The sequence below is a fragment of the Lactuca virosa genome, chromosome 3 (assembly GCF_052849685.1).
Source record: "Lactuca virosa cultivar CGN04683 chromosome 3, Lactuca_virosa_CGN04683_v6, whole genome shotgun sequence".
Taxonomy (NCBI): domain Eukaryota; kingdom Viridiplantae; phylum Streptophyta; class Magnoliopsida; order Asterales; family Asteraceae; genus Lactuca; species Lactuca virosa.
The window spans coordinates 435,391,814-435,400,487 of NC_136428.1; positions in this window are offsets into that span (position 1 = coordinate 435,391,814).

Here is an 8,674-nt window from a genome sequence, read left to right on the forward strand (position 1 = left end):
GCGCATAGTTACTTTCATCTTACACATAGATATGAAGTATTTTATATAAACTATGTGCTATGTGTGCATATTACCTATATACTTGCTATCTATGTTGGATGAACAATTTTATACAAGTTTTATATGATTTAAACTGTATATGTATTTATATCTACATAATATGCCGGGTAAAACATGGGTAGATGAAATATGAGTTGGACGATAAGTTGAGAGGTAATATAGACCATGAGGTAAGGGTGAGAGGTGGACGATGTGAGAAGGCTTTTTCCAAATGTTGGCCCCGTCATCTAGCAGAGTATGGATGACAACCACGGACTATTCTAGACAGTCCAATGGAACACTAGCAGGCTCGCAACCTGTAGGTGTTGTGAACGATGTGTTCACCGGTGTACTCTAAAAACCCATTGACCTGTATTGCGAGTGGACTCTCGAAAATGATACTGTCAATAAACGAGATAACCCAGGCAGATGCGCCTAAAGGACTCTACCGGCAGAAGCGCCTAATAGAGAACCTTATAACCCCGGCAGATGCGCCCCATAAAGAATGTCACAATTTTGGCAGTTGCGCCTAAGTGATAATATTAGTAGTTGTGCTTGACAGATGTGTCATTAGCAAGGATGGATTTCGTGCCTATTCCTTAGGATAATCCTTAGGAATGAATAAACGAGGAATAGCTGATTCTTAGGGTAGATCCATAAGAGTAAATATGATAATGGGGATGAGTAATTGGGTTGATTGATTGTTTGATGATTAAACATAATGATTATATTATTGTGGGTTGAAAACCCTATGTACTCATTAGGTTTCCCAACCTGACCCACTCAAGCTTATTTGTATGACAAGTGTCGATACGAAGCCACTTTACACTGAGAGATTTCAAAGAGATTTAGACCACTAGTGTAAATAAATGTAAGTTTTGTTTATGCTTATGTTTCTGTATTGACAATGACATCCCAAGGTTTTAAAAGGAATAAAAATACATTTCTTCGGAAATGCTTTGATAATGTATTTATCATGTTTTTTCTGGGAACAAATTCCGCAACATTTTTATCAAATGAAGTACTCTGATTTTTATAAAGCATAAACAAAATTAGTTTCTTCTTACCGAGAAAATGGGGATGTCACATTAGGTGTCTAAGCCCATAACTATAATTGGTATGTACTTGACCCAAGAGTAGCATGGTCCATTTGGGTTGCCTTCACCAGAACAATCTGATAGGATAGATATTTGAGAAAGAGGTTATTTATGATTTTTTTAATATATTACAAGTATAATATATTAATTATGAAATCATATTATTTAATTAGTATTGATCAAGAATTGATTTGGAATTAATTTAGTGATCAAAAGAGATTAATTAAATTAACGGGGACTGATTATGTAAATCAGTGATATATATAGTGTTTGGGCTATTGATCCATGTTGGGCTAAGTTTATGTAAGTATCCATGAAGATTTAGCCCACATGAGATATGGATCATAACCTAAGTGTATGGATTAGGGTTTACACATGACTCTTGGAATCCTACACTATATATGAGTTATCCCTTAGCCAAAATTGGTGACCCTAAGCATTCTAAGAGTTCTAAGAGAACCTTAGCCGGTTTTGGTGGTGCTTAACCTCTCTCTCAAGTCCTCATTTGTTGATGGTGTTTGTGAACCATTTGAGGCATCACACTTGAGGTGCTAAAGATTTCTAAGGCCAAGAACTCCAACTACATCAAGAGGTATTCATCTAATTATGAGTTTTATATTGTATATCCTCTATTGTATGCTAGTTAGGATGTATGCTTTGGAAATTTGAAATTGCATGTATAATTAGAGAAAACATACATCCAGAGCATCTTGGGTTGCATGCGCACCATAGGAGTGTTATAGTGCTTAAAACCCAACAATGGTTCCCCACCATTTTCTGTTCTGATCGATCTGGTTGAAGTCTAGAAGAGGACTCAACAAGATGGACGTGAATATGGACTTGAAGATCAAACAACTCGACGAGTTCAAGGATGAACTCGGCAAGTTTAAGACAATGTCCTAACTAATATGAAGAAGGACTCAATGAGTTCAAGTATTTACCCGGCGAGTCAATGAGCAAATGTTCCGATCTGTATGAAGGAGAACTCGACGAGTTCAAGTGGAAAGTCTCGATTCTGTCATAAGGAGAAACTCACCGAGTTAGAGGGTAACTCAACGAGTCTGATCGCGAATTCGAGTTTCTCTGAATTATGGAACTCGACGAGTTGATGGATCAACTCGGCGAGTTGAGTCAACTAGGATGATTGACTTTGACCAAGGTGTTGACCTTGACTTTGACTTTGACCTGAGTTGACCCTTGAAAGGGTTATGAGTATGAAATGGTAATTAAGGAAGGTTGTTATGTGTAGGAGTTTGAGAGGAGTCGATTCCAGCACCGAGGACAGTTCAGTTACGGCACAACATTGAGGTAAGTTACCTTCCAGTAGAAGTGGGTCTAAGGCCACAATGACGGCCCACTAGTAGGAGATGCTTGTTAGATGATTGTCTTTATGATAATTATTTGGTAAGTTATGTTATGTATTGGTATGCTATGATGATATGTGATAATGGTAGAAAGGGTATGATAGACCCTAGTACCGGTCGATAGGGCCGGAAGGGTATGCCAGCACCCGAATAAGCTAGGCAGTATAAGATTTATATGTTATGCACTTGGATACTATGTGGTAGAAGTAGGGGTGAAATAGTTTGTAACACCGTAAATTTTCAAACAAAATTTTCGTTTAAATCACATAATTCTCATAACACATTTCACAAAATCTCATTTATTTAATTCACAAATCACAACTCCATAAATGTTTAATTAAGACTCCAGGATCCTCAAAACATAACACTTTCTCTGGTGTGTACAATCAAGCCGAAGCCTTCCCGCGATCCTGAGAAAACCTGAAACACATATCACATAACACGGTAAGCACGAAGCTTAGTGAGTTCCCCAAAATATCACACACAACACATCAGCCACTCGAGGCTATAACTCAATAAGACCCTCCGGTTAATGTGTCTCAGTGGGACCCTCCTGTCCCACAACTCGGGCGGACCCTCCGGTCCTAACTCAATAAAGCTCAACATAACACACAACATAAATCATAAAGACATAATGCAAGATATCACAATACTCAATATAAGCACATAAGACCCTCCGGTCACACAAATTACCACTCAAGGTATGTATAGTGAGAAGACTCACCTCGGATGATGAACGACTCCTATAGACCCTGCTGCTACGCATCGGCCACTAACTCTGTGCCAAACCCACAATTATCCCAATTAGGAACTAAGTCCAAACTCTCACTCATTAGGTCTAAAGGTAGTCCACTTTCCAACCCATTAATGACCTAAAATCCATTGGGCCCACCAAGGCCCAATAATAGATGGGTTCTCCCAAGGCCCAATTCTCAATCTAAATGACAAGCCCAACTCAAGGGCCCAAAGCACAATATGATATTTCTCTGCTCAAAATCACTAATACACAAGCCCAAAGACACAGGCCCAACACTTAAGGCCCAATAATAAATTCAACCCAAAGCCCACATAGGGGTTACGCGGGGTGTACCTCCCTTGGTACGCTCATCGTACACTAGCATGCACAATCTGATAGGGGACACCAACCCAGTACGCGGGGCGTATTGGAATTACGCTAAGCGTTCGCTCAGTTTTGCTTATTCCATTTTTCTTGGTCTTAACTCGTTAAGACCTTAGCTCATCTCTCAGATCTGGACTCCCTAATATCTCTTACTCCAAAAAGTCAGTGACTTTAAGCCTTTGCATGGCTGATAAAGTCACAAACACACAAAACCCTTTCTCTCTTAACTCAAAATGCTCATATCTCATGCATGGGCTGATTTTCACGTTCAAGTCCTCATTTTTATGGATCCTCTCCACTAGGGACTCCCGACCCGAAGAAGGACAAACCCATTTGCCGCTGCGGTACTCGATATAACTCCCCAGAACTTGAAAATTTTAGTGGTCTATCTCCTTGTCAGACCACTCTCGAAAATCCTCATCCTGCTAATTACCCATCGACTAATAGACTATAGGAACACTCTTCCAACCTTGATTCTCTAATCGATCCCGATCGCAACTCAAATGGAACGGAAAGGATGAACCCAAAAACTATGACATCAAAGTCAAGAAAAAGATCATACTCGCTTGAAAGTATCCTCTGACCTCTATAGACATAAGCCCCAGCTCCCTCTCAAATATCCCCTTCAACACTGAGCACCAGGTCAGCTCTCGACCCAATAGAGGAACCTCCAAAGGTTACTCATTATATATCAGGGACGTCTTACCGGCTTCCTTCCTACAATAACTATCTCGGCTCTTTGCGACACACAAGTCATGAAGTTCGCTTTACCCCAAGCGAATACTACAACTCATCTAAAATCGTCTCACATTCGACCTCTGTCTTCTACCAACCACTGATTCCATGCGTCTCGCGGTTCTTCCCATACCGACGAAACTGACTCACTCCGGTCTAAGACATCAGATGTAGATCAATACCCCTCATAATGAAACCAATCCGTGAATCTGAAACCTCAACTCGCCTACTCAACACTCAAATGGATCCAGACTCAATCTTGAGAGTCTGATTCAACAACAGAATTGGAACCACTCATTTCCAATATGTTACTCAACCCATGACCCAAGATTCACGAATTTACGCACACACCATCTCTCAATTCCTTCCGATTATGATAATACCTCCTCATCCCAGGGATATAACGATTCCGACCGACACAGAGTCCCCACTCTCGCCCCTGGTTCGGCAACCAGGTTCCCAAAAACTAAAGTGGTAAGGTTACATAAGACTGAGAACTCCTCTGCGTCATACTCTGATTAGTGAATACTACAGATCTCCGCTGAACAGTATTTTCTCTTATCGACTACTGAGTGCTACGGTCCCTCCCTGCAGTCTTAATACGCTCATTTACTGTCACATGAATGCTACGGCTCCCCACAGACTTACGACACCCTCTTACCGACTCGTGAATGCTACAGCTCCCCGCAGTATCATAACACCCTCTCACTTACCAGTGAATACTATGACTCCCCGCAGTATCACGATACTCTCTCACTGAATAGCGAATACTACGGCTCCCCGCAGTATCACAACACTCTCCTGCTATCCAGTGAATACTACGGCTCCTCGTAGTACCATGACACTCTCTCCCACTGACTCATGAATGCTACGGCTCCCCGTAGTCTTACAATTACCCTCTAGCTCACTGAATCACCATGGGCTCACTCCATGGTTTTCCACGATAATCCTAAGTGATTACTCCCACTCGGATCCACTCGCTCTCTTATCACCTCATAATCTCATCATCAAGTCATCACTACGCTGAGTTCACTAACTCATGCCACACAACCCAACATAGATAAGTGCACACACACTCACTCAGTTTATGTACCACCACTCCTGATGTAAGTTCTCGTAGGCAAGACACTTTTCTCAACATAGATACACCCTTAGACAGTCCCACTCTGACGACAATTAACTGAGGGGTTCCCATTGGAACAAAAGTCGCTCGATACTCCACTTTCCATCTCACAACTCCAGTCTCAACATGACCAACAATTAGGATATCATACATGGGTACCTCGGTACACCATCACATCATCTCACAATGTCTTGCCTCAACCACTGATCTTTCACTCATGCAACCCGAAGCCTCGAAATACCCCCATCTCACAATTTGAAACACAGAGGAATCGTCAACGACTGAAAACACGTTGCCAAAAATCCGAAGCTCCATCCTCTACTGATCTCCACCCATACAAAACTACTCATACCGACTCTGAAATTGGTTGAAAAATCAACTGCTGCCCCTCCTGGAGTATAGATTTCAATCTATACCGTTACCCACAAATCTCAGCAATTTCACCCTAAACTCAACGACCCAACCGCCTCGAACTCGGCATTTGCAAACCGGAAAAATCCCTGGTCACAATAGATTCTCTGACCAACGGCCACCTGCCGTGGATCCACTCATCCTTTATTAAGCACATGCAAATACATCATCTTGCCTCATCCACTAATAACCCGAGTCTCATGTGTCTGCACCGCAGATCTCCATAACCAGCTCTCTAACTACTCCTGAACAAATCTCTAATCCTCTTAATAAAATACTCAGTTCTCCCCCACTCAGGTTTCGAACCATCACCAATTGGCATACTTACAGTCTACTCCACCGACTGTTTCACCAGGTACATCACACTTAACTCCTGGAACGTACCACGTAATCACTTAATGATCTTCCCGATGGAAACCAAGCAACTCCAAATATCCCGTAACCCAGACAAAAATCTCAGAATCCTCCCGACGTGACTGCCCCTAGTCATCTCGAAGCCTCAGACCAACACACCGTCGGATACCCCAACTGTTCCGAATTAGTCCTGAATCTTCATCTGGAAATAATGCACTATCACACACCTCGTCTCTGATTCCTCGACCAGCCTCCCATCGCAGAAATCATCATTGAAGCAAGATACCTTACTCTCACAGTTGATACACAACGTAGACAATGAGGGCCAACGCCCTAGTATACTCCTCTTGATCACTTGAAACCGCTGCTAAAAGCATGCCTGACTCGACTAAGGCATCTCTTTGTCCTCATCTCAGTCTCCACAAATAGCTCTCTCGTGGTATAAGGAAATACCTCGCAGCAAACATACTGCCCAAATATTCAGGTGCAAAGGTTGCAACCCTATGCTACCCCATGGGTTTTACCTCCAACTCTGAAACCGGAAGCTCAATATCTCGTTCTGCTTTTCCCGGAAATGGGAACATCGCAACTCTTGTCACAAAAAGTGACATCTCAACTATCGGACGATTGCTCAACTCAGGCCGTAATTCTTCGTAAAGTCTCATCTCCACTCATACCTGTGTCTTGCGACTCCAACTCGCTTCTCACCAAAAATCTCTCAGAAACTAACTCGATTTCCTTCTCAAGGAATGCTCCATTGAAATTCGTTCGACATGGCCCTCTGGCCCCACATTCTATCACATCTGTTCTCAGTCTCATCAATCACAACGGGATAACTGGTAAAATCAAAAGCACTAATCGCCACAAATCATGGTACTCGAACCATGAGTTCACCTCTCGATCTGCTACGAATCATGGTACCCGAACCATGTTATATCTTCTCAATCTGCTACGAATCTTGGTACCCGAACCATGTTATCTCCTCTCAATCGACTACTTAGAACCTCTGGAATTCTCCCTGTTTCGAGTACGGGTCCTCTACTTTCAGTAGTACGGGCCCATACTACCTGCCACATCTACCCATACTTTCCACACAGATCGTCCCAGATTTCCTGAGTAGCTGCTCCACCTTCTCGATCACCAACCACGTTACACATGGTTGCTTTCCAACGAATACTCTCATCTGTCAGCGTACTCAACCGAATAAAATCACTCCCCAGGCTCTTCCTAGGTTCTCACACTTCTCTGCCATCAGCTGCTGAAGAACTCCTCATGATGCCAACCATCTACCTCCTAAATATCGTCATATTCACTCGGCAACTGACTCCCATCATCAAGAGTTCCACAAAGCACAAAGCAAGCAGCATTAGGGCATCGAATAATCTCCACCAACACGTAAAACCACTCAAGGCTACAACTCCACTTGCTCTACTCATACTCAAAAGGTATCACCGAACTCAAGCAACCCTACCTCTCGCGGGTATCTCACTACTCTCTCAGCAACTCCTCAATTGCACACCTAGATATCTCTACTAGATTATCACTCAACCCCGAACTCTCTCTAGGTGATTCCTGCTAAATACTCTTACTCAACTCATACTCAAAAACACATCATAGATAGCAGCAATTCTTAGGCTAAAGCATCACAAATTAGGCCACTCTAGTCCTAAAGTATGAAATACCTAGCCTACCCTCTAGCATGCATAATATCTCATAAAATATCTCATAAATATGTCATAACACAAAAATAAGGGTATTTTGGGAAATCACCGTTCAGGCTCTGGCTGATTGTACACACGGCTCCAACTCGTTTTCTCTTAAACTCTTTCTCATTTTAGAAAAATTTATCTCTTATGAAACTTTTTCTCAAATCCTCAGTTTGAGTCCAAACACACCCGGAGGTGTATTCGAATCCCTCCAACCAAGGCTCTAATACCAACTTGTAACACCGTAAATTTTCAAACAAAATTTTCGTTTAAATCACATAATTCTCATAACACATTTCACAAAATCTCATTTATTTAATTCACAAATCACAACTCCATAAATGTTTAATTAAGACTCCAGGATCCTTAAAACATAACTCTTTCTCTGGTGTGTACAATCAAGCCGAACCCTTCCTGCGATCTTGAGAAAACCTGAAACACATATCACATAACACGGTAAGCACGAAGCTTAGTGATTTCCCCAAAATACCACACACAACACATCAGCCACTCGAGGCTATAACTCAATAAGACCCTCCGGTCAATGTGTCTCAGTGGGACCCTTCGGTCCCACAACTCGGGCGGACCCTCCGGTCCTAACTCAATAAAGTTCAACATAACACACATCATAAATCACAAATACATAATGTAGGATATCACAATACTCAATATAAGCACATAAGACCCCCCGGTCAAACAAATTACCACTTAAGGTATGTATAGTG